The 18,520-nt window shown below is 40.6% G+C and overlaps 1 long non-coding RNA gene across 1 annotated transcript; it reads left to right on the plus strand.

Annotated features, from left to right (window-relative positions):
* The first annotated feature begins 12,732 nt into the window (after positions 1-12,732).
* On the plus strand, positions 12,733-14,053 carry LOC311084817. The gene is made up of 2 exons (XR_014606612.1): positions 12,733-12,908; positions 13,146-14,053. It is a non-coding gene; the product is annotated as an uncharacterized lncRNA (long non-coding RNA).
* The last annotated feature ends 4,467 nt before the right edge of the window (positions 14,054-18,520 follow it).

Raw genomic sequence — 18,520 nt, forward strand, 5'->3', positions numbered from 1 at the left:
TGTAACTAGTCCCTACACAGGCATATACTTAAAATATACTAAATATACTTAAAGTTGTTCCAATTTAGTACACAAAAGTACACTAAATACATTTAAAGTTATGCTTTACTACAACTTCATTACTACTAAAATATACTTAGTACAAAATTAGTTGTTTCAAAATAGCACACTTTAAGTTAACTAATCATTAACACACTTGAAGTATACTAATAATTAGTCTGGCTTCAAGTATACTTAACATATTTTTTTTTCACCAGGGATGTCATGTTACAATGTGCCCCACACATGTTACAATGTACCCAACCTATGGGGCATGTTGTCACATTTCACTTCCATTCTTTCGGTGTAGTGTGCAGGAGCAAGCGAGGATCTATATGCAGGGTTTTAATGGAGAAACACGTAGTACAAATAATAAAGAACACGAAGGACAAAGAAACAAAACCACGAGAAGGACCGAACTAGAAGCACCCATACATGTACAACAACTGACAAGGTAACAAGTGAGGAAACACAAGGGCTATAAATACACAGAGACAAACAAGCTTAACTAAGTAACAAGGGGGTGTGGTTAATAAGAAACACCTGGGGAGACTAATAAACAAGAAAGACTACAAAGGACTACAAAACATGGCACAGAACAGGAAATAACAAAGGTGCACACAAGACAAGGGAAACACAGGACAGTAATCATGACATTCGGGGTATATCAAGAAAAAAGTATATACTGTATTAATAAAACAAAACCACATAATTGTACTAGACGTGTGAAATTAATGTGGGAAAAAATAAATACTCTGAACCATAAGTAAATTTACACAAAATGAGAAAGTCAAAAAGCGTTACTTTGTGCCGCGCTCTCCCCTATTTCTTTACAATTCATTTAACATATACTTCCATACTTCTTGAACTAGTTAGAATATATTTGAAGCTTCATTTTAATGTGCATTCAATAGCATTTTAGCTCATTAGGAATGTATTAGCATTACACTACTAGTGTGTTATAAAGCTGTTTTTTTTTCTCCAGTATTCAAAGTATATGAAAAAGTGCAGAAATCAATAAATATAAATGTTAATGCAAACACATACATACATACACGTTAAAATATAATTTTATATACATTTTTTATATATATATATATATATATTATTATATTTAATTTAATGTACTATGATTGTCTACATTACAAAATAAACTTTGAGTACATTAAAAAAGTACAGCAGCATATTTAATTTCTTGACCAAAATACATTATAATAAATGAAAGATCAGTGAAATGCTATGGCAGAGCTAGTTTATCCTTTTATAGAACATTTCTGTTAGACAGGTATTACTGAAAAAAGTAGGCCTACACTATGTGTAAGATTTTCTGTCCCTATATGTGTCTCATTCCAGTCCTCACATTTAGCAGTTGAATGAACAATGACCCAGCAGCGCTGAGGGAGAAGGTTTTCTCAACTTTATTGACACTTAGTCTAAATATATGTAGTAAGAACATGAGGGGAGTTTACACAGTAAGAGTAAACCAATAAGAGTACGAGTACATACCCTCCATCATATAGGAATACGATACATTGAATATCAAGTCCATATGTCAGTTTCTGGCTAGCTTACCACTAGTACTTCTGCAGCCAAGAAGACCCTTATACTGTGTTAGAATAGAGGAGAATAGGAGACCATTCCCATAACCTAGAGGTCCACATAATGAAGAACATATGTTGCCAGTACCTTCTTACAGAAAAAAGAAACAACAAAGATCTGTCATATTCTTCATGCTGAGACTACCAATTATTTCACTATGAATATCACATCACTAAATAAATAAGCATCACAATGCAATAAAAAAAATAAGTTACTTTAAACCAAAGTGCAGAAGTAAATAGTCCATTATTTACTAAATCAAGCTTGCAAATGGCTGAACCAAAGAAACAGAAGAGTTTAAATGTCACATTGAGTATACGACTCGCATTTTCTGAAACTGAGATCTTGCGATTAAGACACTGTGACTATATAGGATATAGCTTTGACTATATCCTCATCAAGCTTGACATTTATTTATCCTGTTGTTTGTCATTATTAGAGCACTCTATGAATTACATTGAACATAAGATTAGAAGAGGCCTAACAACACTTGCAGAGAGCAGAGTTCAATCACAAAGTCACTTTAAAGCAATAAAGCAACCTGTGTGTATTACAGGACATTTAGTATATGTTGTATGTTGATAATTGTGGTTAATTTTTAACCTAGTGTATTTTCCAGGACCTTCAGGATGGTGGGCATGAGGGAGCAGGGAGCATGGACGAGGTGGGAGGGCACGCTGGAGAAGATGTCCTGGACCGAGATCTGGCAGGCAGATCCCCAGCAGATCAAGTTCTTGCTCCGAGCGGTATGGACCAAGTGATCTATTGGGACGCAAGCACTACCCACACAGCCAGGTTATAGCTGATCACTTCTGGAAACGGTTCATCCGGAAGTATTTGTCCAGTCTGCAACTTCATCATAAATGGCAGAACTCTTCTCCTAATATCACGGGACAAGTGGTTATGGCTGTTGACCCTCAACTACCCAGATCCTTGTGGCCGGTTAGCTTAGAAGTGTATGTTATTGTTGTTGTTGTTGTTATCATTACATGTATGACTCAATCATTTCACTAGCGCAATCACATTTGGTGTGATACTGTGTTAACTTATTGAAACTAATGTCGATGTCACATTTTAGAATGGCATTTGTACCTTTATTTGTGCATTTATTTGTGTGTTTTTAAACTACCTGATTTTTCATCAATAAACAGGGATTATGATGTTTTTTTCTAATATGTGCTTTAATGATGGCAATTTGATCAGCGCAATCTTATTGTAACTGCTTCATTATTTTAACATGCTGTTTCACAAAATGTATATCCATAGGAACTGTCAAGTCAAGTCAAGTCAAGTTTATTTGTATGGCGCTTTTCACAATACAGATTGTATCAAAGCTGCTTCAGAGTATTAAATTAAAATAGTACATCAAGGTTTGTTTCTAGTGGAAAACATCCACGTTTGGTAATGCTGATCATTAGTATTGTTGATTGATTAATTAAATTAAATATCCTATAAAATATTTGTAGAGTAGACATCACTCAAAAAAGTTTTGCCTACAATCATTGCTTATCATCAGTTTGTTTTGTATGATTTGTTCCAATCATTGCCTGGCTGATCGTATGGCACTTTTCAAGGTGATTCTCTATTTCTTTACATTCTCTTCACCAGAAGTTAGTTGAGGTAGAGAAAAAATGAAATTGAGATGCAAGATAACTTTGGTCAATGGGAGCTAATTGAGTTGAGGTGGATGGAGATGTTAAAGCCTCTTGTACTTTAAGAGAGAATCTGTTAGGATTATAAAAGAGACCAGACAAAACTGAGCAATATGAAAATAGACCCACAAAATATAGGCTGAATAATTGAATGTTCTAGTAGATGATAGCCAGCAAGCTTGCTAGTTAGTCTTAGCCTCTTAAGGCTTATTCACACCCAGAACAATAACTAATGATATAGTTTTAAAAATAAAAGAATAGCAGAGTCAGCACGACTATAAATAAAGATGAAGATATATAGAGGAACAATATTGTTGGGATCACTTTCAGATTTTTTTCCTAGCTGTTCAGAATCAGAATCCATTGCGGAGAAGTTAAATAGATCCACCACCATTTGACAAGTCAACTCCCCTTTCAAGGATACTTTAAAGAAAATATATGGAAAACAATCGGTCATACCATTGGAATTAATGGTGAGAACTATTAACAGAAATGATATCATTATACCAGCTAGCAAACAGTGTAACATATTACATAGGCCTAGGCTATTATTCAAGCGGTGTATCGATTAACATGGTCTTACCTCCTTTGAATTTGCAGTTGTGTTGTTTTATTCCACTTCACTATATTGAAAACGTCTCGGGTTACTGGATGTAACCCTGGTTCCCCGAGAGAGGGGAACGAGACGCTGCGTCATATCAACGCTACGGGGGAATGCCTCCGGCATGCGCTATCTGAAGCCACTATTCAACTATCCCAATCTGGATTGGTGCGCGTCATCGTGCGTCATGACGTTGCATGTGACGTGGACCCGGACGCTATATAAGGGTCACAGGAACAAGGAAATGACAGCTTCGACAAGGTTCAAAGCAGCTGTTCTCAGGGCGCCCCGAATGTGGGGAGAGGGGACGCAGCGTCTCGTTCCCCTCTCTCGGGGAACCAGGGTTACATCCAGTAACCCGAGACGTTCCCCATCGTTACGGGGAACTCCCGCTGCGTCATATCAACGCTACGGGGAACGAGTACCCCCACAGAGAACAGGCACCCCGGTGTGAAACATCTGGCACACTCAGAGGCGCTACACCAGGAGTTGACAGATCCCACTAGACTAAGAATCATAATCCTTATTTGGTGTGGTAAGGGAAAGATGCCTCAGCAGCTTCAAAATTGAATTTTAACCTGTAAAATATAAGCAGGCCCTTTTCAACTCCTAACCCGTCTAGAGGGAGACTCCTTTCTTTGGAAGCCCAAAACCAGGCTCTCTTGCACCGTCCATGCAACAGAGGATAAATACCTGAAGAATTAAAAGCCTCCGGTCCCCTAGAGGCCGGGGATGCGTGAAAAGCTTATAATCCTAAAACACCCTGCAGAGCCGACAGGAGCCAGGGGTCATCTGTCAGCCTGCAAAGACAGGATTCATCCAAGAAGCTACAGGATCAAATGGAGGTTACGGGACGGTCCCACGTGCCCACCCTCAGAGCATACGGAGGCAGTATGCGCCATAGAGGCTCTGAACATGGATGAGAGGTCCCGGAAGGGTGTAGAAATTCCCGTACTGAAGCCAATGGGCAGTAAGACTGGGTTCACCCTCCCTTAAACTATCCTGCATAGCCAGGAGTTCCGGAAGAATTTAGAACTAAAGAGATCTAAACCCCCTCAAGGGCCAGACCCAAAGATTCCAATCTTCAGGACGCGGGTGGAATAAAGAGCCCGCCGCCTGAGTCAACAGATCTCCCCTAATTGGTAACTGCCATGGGGAGCCTGCCAGGAGACTAACCAGGTCGGAAAACCAAATCCGTGTCGGCCAGAATGGAGCCACAAGAATAATATCTACTCCATACCTCCTTACTCTTTCCAGAACTCCAGGGAGCAAAGACACCGGGGGAAAGGCGTACAGACGTCGCCTCGGCCACGTCTGTACCATAGCATCCAGGCCCAAAGGCGCAGGGTGCGAAAGAGAGAACCAGAGCGGGCAATGAGAATTCTCATGAGAAGCGAATAAATCCACCTCCGCCTGGCCAAATCTCTCCCAAATGAGCTTCACCACCTCAGGGTGAAGCCTCCATTCCCCGGGCCTCGGCCCCTGCCTCGACAGGGTGTCCGCTCCCACATTCTCAACCCCAGGTATATACATGGATCTCACAGAGAGAAATTTGTCCTTAGACCACAGTAATATATGATGGGCTAACTTATACAGAGGTCGAGACCTCAAGCCCCCCTGATGGTTGATATAAGAGACCACAGATATATTATCAGACCTAACCAGGACATGATGGCCTCTGAGATCTGGGAGAAAATGCCTAAAGGCGAAAAACACTGCCATCATCTCGAGGAAATTAATATGTCGAGAAAGATGGCGGTCTTCCCAGACCCCCCGGGTGAAACGGCCCTCCATAACCGCACCCCAGCTAGTGCGGGAAGCATCCGTAGTCAGAATTTTTCTGTGACCCGAAGTTCCCAACACCTGGCCTTGAGACAGGAACCGAACATCTTTCCAGCTGACTAGAGCACGTAGGCATCTGGACGTAACTCTAATCGTGCGGAAGGGGTTACCCCTCGGGGAAAACCCCCTGGTCCTGAGCCACCACTGCAGGGCCCTCATATGGAGCAAGCCGAAGGGAATTACCACTGAAGCGGCTGCCATAAGGCCCAAAACTCTTTGAAATCGTTTTACAGTGATGGCCTGACCTAGCCTAATCGCCTTGACCTCAGTTAAGATACTCTCGATACGAGTTTGAGTTAGTTGGACTCGCATGGCTTGCGAATCCCACTCTGTCCCCAGGAATGTTGTTCTTTGCTGGGGACACAAGGAACTCTTCTTAATATTGAGTCTTAATCCCAAGCACTGAAGATGACGCAAAACAACATCTCGATGTTGGATTGCCAGGCTCTCTGATTCTGCAAGAATTAGCCAATCATCTATATAATTAAGAATGCGAATCCCCTGAAGTCTCAATGGAGCAAGGGCTGCATCCATACATTTCGTGAACGTGCGAGGAGATAAGGCTAGGCCGAAAGGAAGAACCCTATATTGATAAGCTTTTCCCCCAAAAGCAAATCTAAGGAACTTCCTATGATAAGGAATGATGGAAATATAAAAATAAGCATCCTTAAGATCTATCGTCACAAACCAGTCCTCGGATCTAATTTGTTGAACGATATTAGGTATAGTAAGCATCTTGAACTTAAATCTCCTCAGAGATCTGTTCAAAACCCTAAGATCTATTATAGGACGAAGTCCACCATCCTTTTTAGGAACAATGAAGTACCGGCTATAAAAACCGAATTCCCTCTCCCGAACGGGGACAACCTCTATCGCCTCTTTTGCTAAATGGGAATTAACTTCATCTTCCATCACCTGGCTTCGATCAGCAGGAACCAAAGTGTGCAACACCCCCTGAAAATGAGGTGGTTGAATTTTAAATTGGATCCTATAACCCTTCTTAACTATATCCAGAACCCATTTCGATATATTCGGAAGGCCTTTCCAGGCGTCTAAATAATCTGAAAGTGGGATGAGTCTTTCTGGGCTAGTCTCAGGTGATAAAGCAGATTTTACAGTGACCTGAAGCAGTTTACTGGCAGGACGTAACTGAATCTTTTTCTTCTCTTTTTCAGCAGACCTCAAGAGGGTCGAATGAGTTTTTGATAGTGCCGTACATTCGTTAGAAATGGGTGTAACCAGAGTCTGGTTACATCGATTTCCTGAGGGCTCCGTGGAGCGAAGTTTTAAAAATGTCACACGGAGGGGGACACCCTCTGAGGCCTGCGGATCCCGTCATGGCCTCTTGGCCGAAGCCTTCCTGCCCTGAATGACGGTCCTCAGATCCGTCTTCTGAGCCGGGGCTTTCGGCCGAGAGAGTTTCCTCCGGAGCCAGGCCTTTTGCGGGGGCGTCCTGGAGGCAACACTCTCCTTTTGCTGCTGGACGTGTGAGGAGCTAGAGGCGGCACCCTCACGAGACTGCCCCCTGGCGGCAGGCTCGCGAGTCTTGGGATGACGGCGGGGAATCAGCTGTTTGAATGCGGCTGACTGCCTCCTCGTCTCCTGAAACCTCTCGACGACATTATTGACACCGTCGCCGAAGAGGCCACGAGGAGAGAGGGGGGCATCGAGCAGACAAGCCCTGTCCTTGTCGCCGATACCCGCTAGCGTCAGCCACAGGTGCCTCTCCGTAGCCACCAGTGCTGCCATAGAGCGGCCGATAGCACGAGCCGTCTCCTTGGTGGCACGGAGAGACACGTCTACCGTACGACGAAGTTCTCGAACATCGTCGTAGGAGACTTCCCCGCTCTCATCCACTTCCTTAAGCAGGTCAGCCTGGTATGCCTGAAGCAGCCCCATAGTGTGCAGGCAGCTACCAGCCTGACCCGCCGCCATATATGCCTTCCCCACCAAAGCTGATGTTGTACGGCAGGGCTTGGTGGGGAGCGCCGGAGCCTGCAGAGATGACGCCGCATCGGGAGAGAGATGAGAGGCGAAAGTCTCCTCCACCCGCGGCATCATCCCATAACCCATCTCCCTCGCTCCCATTACATCAGAATAAATGTGCGTATTGGGACCGGAAACACGGGAGGAGAAGGGTTTATTCCATGTCCTCGACACCTCGGTGTGGAGGTCATGGAAAAATGGCAGACTACGGCGTGGAGGTTGTGACCGGGTTTGCAGGAAACGTTCATCCAGCTTACTTTTAACAGCCGTTTCCTGCACCTGCGGTGGCCACTCAATATTTAATTTTGCCACCGCTCTGGTCACAACATCCAGCAGCTCCTCAAAAGCAGGGGAATGGGATGGCGGTGTCACACATTCCTCTGCCTCGACACCCACAATATCTAACTCCTCGGAGCTAGATAAGTGAAGCATCGGTTCCGTTTCAGGGCCGGGAGAAGCCGCAGTGCGGGCTCCCGAACCCTGAGCGGGACGAACGGATTCAGCACTGGAATGTTGAGAAAGGACCTCGGTCGTCTCAACATCCATTGCTAAATCCTTTTGTGATCCCCATGAATGCAGTCGCCGCGCTGCCTCAGCAGACGCGGGTCCTGATCCACGGGGAGCACGTGGTTGACCTGACTCTTTATCAAACAGAGCCAGGTGGGAACGGAGCTTTCTCAGGGGCATTTTCTCACAGTGCTCACAGGCAGCACCCTCAAGTGCTGCCTGAGCATGCTCCATTCCCAAACAAACCACACACAGAGCATGAGTATCTCCTTCAGATAAAAAACGTGGACAAGGAGATACACATTTTTGAAAACTCTTTTCCGCCATAATAAACTCTTTCCAAAAGACAGACAACACCAAATAGAACAAACAGTAACACAGAGCGCTGCTGAAGAACAGAAGCTGTCATTTCCTTGTTCCTGTGACCCTTATATAGCGTCCGGGTCCACGTCACATGCAACGTCATGACGCACGATGACGCGCACCAATCCAGATTGGGATAGTTGAATAGTGGCTTCAGATAGCGCATGCCGGAGGCATTCCCCCGTAGCGTTGATATGACGCAGCGGGAGTTCCCCGTAACGATGGGGAACTTAAATTCACCATTAGATCAGTTCGATAACATGAGCTAGATTCACTCAAAACATAGCATACTGAGGACATGTATGACGTGTAAATGCAACCAGAACACCAAAAAGGTGTCATGTACACACTTTGAAACCGCATCGCAAACTTAGAATAAACAGGTGATGTATCATGAGCACGCATGATGCAGGCATAACATTTTCAAATATTAAACATAGGGCTATTTTAATCTAAAGTGCTAAAAGAATGTTAATTGGCCTACATAATTTTGCTCAATAGGCTAAGTGGAGAGGCGCACACTGGACACTAGAGGGCGCACTTGCTATAAAAAAACCCTCTCGCTGGCTGTCTGCATCCTAGTGAGGCTGTCATATTTTTCCTCCCATCTCGTATATTTTTACATCAACATGTCCCATTCAGGCACTCTGTAATAACATAAAAACATATGATACAATTCCTTTCGGTAACACTTTACTTGAAGGGGTGTGCATAAGACTGACATGACACCTTCATAATCATGACATGGCAGATAAATATGAAGGAGGTCTTATGCATGTTTATGACAACTGTCATTAAGTGTCATTCGTTCAATTATGACATTTTTTATGCAAATATGACATTGGTTGAGATGTCTTTGTTATGACAACTTGACATAATCCAATTCATCATAACCTGTCAGTGTCTTTGTCATGACAACTTGACATTACCAAGACAACATAAATTGTCATAAACATGACATAGCAGATTAACTATCAAACATTCAGAAACCACTTAGCTTTATGGGTTAACATTTCATTAAACTGTCAGGTGATTGGTTTTGACATTGGCTGTCATGAAGCCATTATAACTGTGTCATGAATGTTTTTCTTGACCTCAAGTACAGTGGTACAAATTTAATTTGTCATTAAAATGTTATAATGGCTTCATGACAGCCAATGTCAAAACCAACCACATGACAGTTTAATGAAATGTTAACCCATAAAGCTAAGTGGTTTCTTAAGTTTGATAATTAATCTGCTATGTCATGTTTATGACATATTTATGACAGGTTGTGTTGTCTTAGTAAAGTCAAGTTGCCATAACAAAGACATCTCACACAATGTCATATTTGCATTAAAAATGTCATAATTGAGCGAATGACACTTAATGACATTTGTCATAAACATGCATTAAACCTCATTCATATTCATGACATGTGTCATGTCATGATTATGACGGTGTCATGTCAGTCTTATGCACACCCCTTCAAGTAAAGTGTTACCCTGACATTTGTGGGTCTGATATATTTCACATCATTGTGGGAAAATCAAACCATAAATATTAAATAAAAACATGAAATTGTGTTATTTGATTCGTAATCACGTAGTACACAGAACACGAGAACAACGGAATGACAAATATTGCACACTTCTGATTTCATAAAATTGAAATATAATTTTTCATCTGTGAAAGGAGCTTTCAAAACAAATTATAAATACACATATTTTATTCTTATTAACTGTAATCTGTAAGCATTTCGCCCCCGTCACTGTGAGGAAAGAAGAGGGACTGAATCTCAATTTGTGCTTCATTCATCTCCGAGGATACTAAATAATATGTCCCACTGCGTCATCTAAACCCCACTGCACTATTGGCTTTCATTCACACTTGCTTTTAAAGCAACACTAAGTAAGATTTTTTACCTTCAAATAATGTTTCCAAAATCGTTTCAGTGGTTCATCAAGTCTTAACAGGGTGAAAGGCACTTATGTCTCCACTTTGCAGTCCTTTATCTGCTATAACCACGCTATGTAAGATTGCCAGATCAGGTCGCTTTTCTATAGTTCTAATGAGACAATTCCACTTCCAACCTGTAGGGCGACCTCAGAGGTCAAAGTGCCATAGTTTTACTTTAAGCAGTCGGTCAAATCAAGCGAGAGGTCACATTTAACTGAGCATCTGAATGTCTTGTGAGATGGAATAAAAACAGGCCTTGCTTGAGCGTGCAGATTGAAGATACAGTACTGGCAGATAAATAAATAATATAATTAATCATCTCTGACTTCTCTGATCTCTCCCATCTTTACGTGAGAGGGAGAAATGTGTTCCTATTTCCCAACATGAGTTGAATTGAGCAGAGCTCCTATCAAACTGTTCAATCTGTAAATATAATACATTTAGTGGGACATCTCCTTTAGCTTTCTGTCCCTGAAACTTTTCCAGTGGCAAAAACTTCAAACTTCAAAGCTTTATTGTATGATTTAAGGAGGTGGTCTCTATGATTCACCCCAAAATGAGTGAAACTGGTACAAACATGCCATCACATGAACAGATCGCATTTCCCTGATTGACATTCCTTGGTGGGAATCATGTGAATCAGATATTGAAACAGATATATTTTTCTCTCTTCTTATCTCTGTTTTGGCAATTTGGAATCTATAAGTAAGCTGACATACAAAGGTACTGTAGTTTGCTCTATATCATTACTGGTGTAAATGCAAAAACTGTATGAGGTTTGACATGCAGTTTCTTTCTGACGCATGTAACACATATAACTATATTTCTGCATGCTTAGATTATTTCCATTAAAGTAGGATCAAAATGAATGTACATATTCCCTGTCTCTGTGTGTAAGGTAAACTATTAACAACAACCAAGCATGCTCCCTGCCCAGACTAAACTGTTTCTCAAATATTCCCCTTGGCTCCATTCCATTGCAGTCTGACGCAAAGATAAAGTGAACCGAGGATACATCTATAGATATTTAGAATCTTTTTCACGTCCACACTTTGAGATCAACAAATCATTGATAAACCAACATTTATGAACAGAATTGTTTTGTGGCATTAAGACATTAGGAAAATATGAAATATGGATGTGCAGTCACATTACATTAATAAAAATAATTTAGTAGCCTATCCTTGCCTTGTTTTTGAATAAATAAATCAAATAGTGTCAAATACATTTCAGAGAAAGTTTTTCTCAATCTTTTTCACTGCCCAAATAGTATTTTTAATCGATTTATATTTATAATGGAAACAGATTATAATGGAAATGAATTCATGTAAGCATTTAACTCCATGAGAATGGCATATTTAATCTAAATGTTTATATCAGAAGTAAAGCATAGTTTAAATCATTCTTTTATTTATTTAAACTGTTAATGTGAACATGCACTGTATGTATTTAGGACTCATAATCAAGATTTACGTTTCACTAAACGGCCCAACGCGCTCGCTGGTGCGGGCATTTAAGAAGGGATGGATATTTGTTTCAAGTGATATGGCTTGGTGAGTGAAATTATATTTGTATTATCTTTCTGTGTACATGTATAATTGTCTTTAGAAAGAATCGGTTTCATTGGCGAATCCTCCGTTTGCGTGTAAATGAAGGGCGCAAACGAAGGGAAATGTCTCCGTTTTTCAAAATAACCATGTAGGCTACGTGTAAACGGGGCCTAAAGCCATGTAACTCCAGCTCACCATCGGTGTCGCCAAACTGCTCAGACTCCAAAACGTTCGTACGTATGCGTCAGAGTTTTCGTGCAGGTGCGCAAATTTTCCAGTCATGTTTGTTTTTATAAAATCACAACTTATGTGTCGGAAGTGGCGTACGCCTCTATCAGGGCCTGCTTTGTGCGTACGCAAACGGTTATAAATGAGGCCCCTGGTCTGGTGACTGGATACGTGACAATGTGCTACTACTTGATCTGACAACCACCGATTTAGAGTAAAACAATCAAATCAACTGTGCATCACGACACAATATTTTAGATAATTTAAAAATCTAGCTAAAGGATCTCTGGTTTGTAGAAACTGGACTTTGAAACACCATTAATGTTTTCCTTTTTGAATATTTGCAGATAACAAATAATGGCGATGAAATTCCCGTCAACCAGTTGTCCAAGGTTATGTTTGCACTGTCCAGTGTTTAAAGGTCACATTAGGTTTGCAATAAAAACTCCAGCGGTACTGACAGACAACACTGAAGTCTAAACGGGTGTTTGGAGCAAGTTTCATCAGTATTTTCTGGGGTTTGTTCATTTCCGTGCTGTTGATCACCGTAAAGCCTTCAGGCAAAAGAAGACAACAAAATATTCACTTACCAACAACAACAAGGTAAGAGCTTAAAAACTTTACTCAGCATATAAGATATACAATAAATGTGTCTTAAACAAATACAGGACTGCAACCGTGTGTGTACGAAACAGTGCACAGCTGGGTTAAAGTAACTAAGATACGTGCAAGTAAAAACAAAGGAAGGGTCTCATAGTATTGTATTAATTGGTCACAGCCAAACTGCTTTATTAAGTCAAAGGTCAGTGAAGGTGTTTTGATGTGTGTATTGTTCAGCAGGTCATGGAGATTCATCAGTCTGCTGTGATTCTGCTGCTGGTCTTGTGTGTGTCATTCTCCACTCATGCTCTAACCGATCATCAATTTTTCGTCAATCAGCATGTGGGTCCTTTTGTGAATGAGCGGACGTGTAACAGGGAAATCAGAAGGAGACACATCACTGGACCTGGCGGTGTCTGCAAACAATTTAACACCTTCATACAAGCAAATGAATATGAAATTAACCCAGTTTGTCGCGGAGGAACTCCACTGGGCGGAAACCGGTTTAGGAGCACCACGCCTTTTCCTGTGATCACCTGTAGTTTAAAATCTGGGTATCCCCCAAACTGTCTCTATACAGGGGAGTTGATCAATAGCCATTATATAGTGTTGCAGTGTGACCAACACCTGCCTGTACATTATGTACAGTAAAGTACAGATGACAGGCTGACTAGAGCATCACAGAGCTTTATTTGCTAATCATTTGTTCCCTTCTCCTTTCATCTTTCTTTGTTTTTCAAGCGCAAAAATAGAAAAAAAGTGAGTCAATCATGAAGCCAAAAATAAAATAGATGAATAAATACAAAATACAAATAGAAAATGCAGATCTCTGTCTTTATGAGACTCTGATGAACAAGAATATCTTCACTGTCTCTCATCATTAACCTTAAAAGAGCATAATGTTAAAAATATCTTTACAATATTTCTTTAAATTGATTGTATATTCTTCACTTCTTCATGCGTCTGTGTAATTGGGCTTTTCGTGTGCAGATTCAGCTGAATTTGTAAGCACTCTGTTAACACTTTTTGAGCATTAAAAAACTTTTTTAATGTGAGTAGTGAATGAGCAAAAACAGACGAGGGAAGAAATATGCAGATGTTTTTCCACCTGTCTGTAATCCTCAATAAAACTTCTCTATACCCTTAAACTCGTCTGCTGGATTGTCTTGCATCTCAACAACACAAACTGAAGAAAAAATATCCATTTACTTAAATTATTTGTCTTTGCTTTTATTCAAAGTGTAAATGACAAGTTACCAACCACTTCATATTTTGTTTATTTTTATTCCCACACTTTAAAATCTATTAATTATAATGAATAATTTTCTAACAGAATTGTTTTATGAACTCATTTTTAGTATTTGGAGCCAGTGGTTCTCGAAGACAAGCCCCTCCAATAATTAAAAATGACCAAATTGTTGAGATGGCCAATCAAAACAAACTTTTACTTTTCGCAGAAACAGAGCGTGAATTCCAGCGTGAAGACTCAGTTTAACGTTGAAAGAGAGTGAGGTATTATTAAGCAAAATATTTATTACATGTCAACTGTTTTGCCAAAGAAATGTTAAACGACTGACAGTAACATCCAGTGATGCAAACTCGAATTTTCTTTCCTCAAATATGGCCATTTTGAATTGAAAATACTCATGTAATTCCAAACTGAGTGTCACGAGACAAGAATCGTTTTACATTTTCAACATATTAGGCATACAAATAAATAAACAAGTAGGCCTACATATGTGCATATTTTAATGCAAATAGTTCAAAATTATTATTTCCAAACTAGAATTAGACCTATAATCCCCCACACATTCTTATATTGACTGTGCACACTCTCATGCTGACAATGTGCTACTTGATCTGACAACCACCAATTTAGATTAACACAATCAAATCAACAGTGTGAATCTCGACAGGATATTTTAAACCGTTTAAAAATCTGGATAAAGGAGCTCTGGACCCGGTTTTTCAAAAGTAATCCACTAGGATTTTAGACAACGGATTGGATCAAATCTTGAAAATGGGTTTTTCAAAAGAAAAAACTGATTACATAATCGGATTAGATCACGTAATCCAATCTTGGTTTTGATCCGGATCAAACCTTTAGTTTGTTTTTTTCAGAACTTTTTTGTAGGATTTGGATCACTTTGATCCAAAAAATCTGGATTAAACTGATCCCATCAGAAGGGTGGATTCAGCGTGGATTTCATGCCCAAAATGTAATGAAAACTTTAAAAATGTATCAAATAATACTATATTTGGATCATGCAGTATCTTACAAGATATCCTATTTATTCATAAGGTTTTAATTTTATTTGTTCATCCGTCAGGCTACAGTGATTAGGTAGGTTTTAACGTATTCAGCCTTTCAGTATAGGCCAGGGATAGGCAACTCCGGTCCTGGAGGGCCACTGTCCTGCAGAGTTTAGCTCCAACCCTAATACACACCTGAACAAGGCAATCAGTGTTTTCAGGATTACTAGATAGATACAGGCAGGTGAGTTTTTATCAGGGCTGAATCTAAACTCTGCAGGACAGTGGCCCTCCAGGACCGGAGTTGCCTATCCCTGGTATAGGCCTACAGCAAAGTAGAAAGAGTTTGGCCTCATAAAATAATCCCCCAAACAGCTGTCAAAATTGACCAAAAACAATAAATTTTATTCTGTCACTAATTGATATATATATTCATCACAATCGAAAATATTTTTGTTTTTAGAATATTTATTAGTGATGCATGCAATGATTACAGAATAACCAAAAAAATGCAAAGAATGACAATCACTGATTTTTGAAATCCAAAACAAATCCAAATCAGAAATAGTGTCTAACTATTATAGTTAGTTTATTAATAGTGTCCCTTGTTGCACGTCCTGTTTGCTCGTTCTGGCAGAATGCAGGAGGTTGGTTAGGGTCTCCAAGGGGCTCAGGTGCATCATTGTCAGCACAGAGAGGGACACTGCGCTTAGTAGCGATGTTGTGCAGGACAATACAGGCAAGGGTTATGTTGCATGCTTTCTGTGGTTCCGCTCTCAGGTAGTTAAGGCATGCAAAGCGCCTCTTAAAGGAGAACTCCGGTCAATTTTAACATTGAGCTCATTTTTTTGTACATTTGGAGTGCTGTCAATACAGAGAACAACGACAAAAATCGGTGTTGCCTACACCGAGTTATTCTATTTTTAAAATTTGCACCCTGTTGACTTCAATGGGGCAAGTACTAAAGTACGCAAATACCTGTGTTTACATCCTGTTTTCGGTTGAAGTCCAAAGTAATCGATTGCCGAGTTCACGCGCGTGATCATAGGTAACTAAACCTATGCGCGTGAACTCGCAATCGACTACTTTGGACTTCAACCGAAAACAGGATGTAAACACAGGTATTTGCGCTGGCTTAAATAACATCATTTTTATACATATCTTTCACATCTACTGCAGTCAGATTCACTCGTGTTCACTCAGAAGGAATCACTCACATTTTCTGTGCACTTGTAATGACACATCAAGGATGTTAAGAGGCTAAAAGCAGGTTTAGTACTTGCCACATTGAAGTCAACAGGGTGCAAATTTTAAAAATAGAATAACTCGGTGTAGGCAACACCGATTTTTGTCGTTGTTCTCTGTATTGACAGCACTCCAAATTTACAAAAAAATGAGCTCAATGTTAAAATTGACCGGAGTTCTCCTTTAAGAACTCCATTTAAACGCTCAATTGCACATCTTGCTCTGCAATGAGCAGTGTTGAAGCGTGCCTGCGCCGGTGTATTTGCTGTTAGAAAAGGAGTCATCAGCCATGGTAGGAGTGGGTAGGCACTGTCTCCTAATATTATGCCATCCGGTCGGTTGGTTTGGAGGTCTCTATATAGAGCGCTCTCCCTCAGGATGCGTGCATCATGGACAGAACCAGGCCACTTGACAACGCAGTTGGTGATAATGAGGTCAGCATCACACACAAGTTGTCATTGTGATGTCTGATCATAAGTCCATTGAATATTGTTCTTGAATGATTTTATGTATAGTTATTGGTAAGAATCAGTTCTCTGGTTTGAAGAGACAGAACTCTGTTTGTTCGTTCAGAGGTCTTAAGGAGGAGGGGTTCAGGAATGTTGTGGGGGTTCAGTAACATCTGCTGGTATTGATCCGTCTTGCAAACTATCAAAGTTGACCAATAAAAGTCGTTGGTCCGCAGACTTCCTGGAGACTGTGAAATGATTCATGGCTCTGGGTTGGGTAATTTGAATCTGGAATGTGAGGACTCTTGTGTGATACCTTGGTCTCTGTCTTTCTCTTAACCAATCAGTATTTTGACAACAAAGCTACCAGTTATTTCGTTAGTGCTGGGGGCTCTTTTAACCAGTCAAACCTGTCGGCGCCTGGACCCCGTTACAAGATGGATGAGGACACGAAGTCCTGACCAAATCTTCCCCCCTGTTCATCGAGAAGCAGAGAGTTTGAACCAATATTCTGGATGAAGACCAGTCTGTGTTTGGTTCATACTCATTGTCGCTACAATATGTTCAGTAACTGGTGTCTCATGTTATCAGATCGTTGTGGCTTCCCTGTTCCCTGCTCGTCTCCTGGCGTCCTTGTTGTGGATTCTTCTTGTTCCTCGTCGTCTTCCTGGATTCCTGCATTGCTCCACTGAGATCCCCGATCACCATTCACCACCACTGGGTTGCCTGTCGAAGTCCCTGCGTCACCCGTCTTCATCTGTGTTTGTGTTCGCCTGACCTGTTGTTGTCTACATCAGCTAATAAAGCCTTTTACTTGCATCTTGCATCTAGTCCTCATTGTTCGTCACACACATGGTGAGCTCACAGTATGAGTGCACACCCAGACAACAGATTTTTCATATAAGAATGTTCTCCAAACATACAACTGTCTTCCAGCCACAGGCTTAAATAAAAACAACTGAAGATAAAAGAAAATATTAAATCGCTTAAGACCTCAGCAGAGGAGGATTAAACTCCACAAACAGCATTACCAGCTTCACTTGTCAACCAGATTGACTTTCTTTCTGTCAGACGTCTACAGCGTTTCTTATTGAGAATTAATAAAGGTTTAGATGTTGATGTTTTATTATTTTGTTTTACATGGTGATCAGTGTTTGCTTTAGTTTGGCTTGTGACCCTTTACTTTTAGACTTTACATTTTCTCTGGAGTCTGGCTGCAGTAACTGCTTGTAAGACACATTTGTTCTGTTAGGAAAAAACAAAAGAGAATGCATCCAGGTGATGTCGGTTTGTTATTGATGATAATATTCTATATAACTAATATTAGTTATTGATGTTTGTGAGTTATTAATTTTACATTTTATATAATAGCCCTGTTATTATACAATATTTGATCCAGAAGTGTCAATCATTTATGAAGTATTTTGAATGCATAACAAGAAACAAACATTTGAACTGTCATTTAGACACAAAGAGACATCAAGAATCAGCGTATGAACCTCAACAATGGTGACGGTCAAAAGCTTCATGCTGCAATGCATATTGGGCATCTAGTCTTTGTGTGGATTAGTACCATAGTATGAGCACACAGTGAGGTTACACTTTTAGCTCACTGTGACCTCAGATTGTGACCACATCACGAGTATCCTGCAAATCACTGTGAGTTCA

The sequence above is a fragment of the Abramis brama genome (assembly GCF_963993115.1).
Source record: "Abramis brama genome assembly, chromosome: 6".
Classification (NCBI taxonomy): domain Eukaryota; kingdom Metazoa; phylum Chordata; class Actinopteri; order Cypriniformes; family Leuciscidae; genus Abramis; species Abramis brama.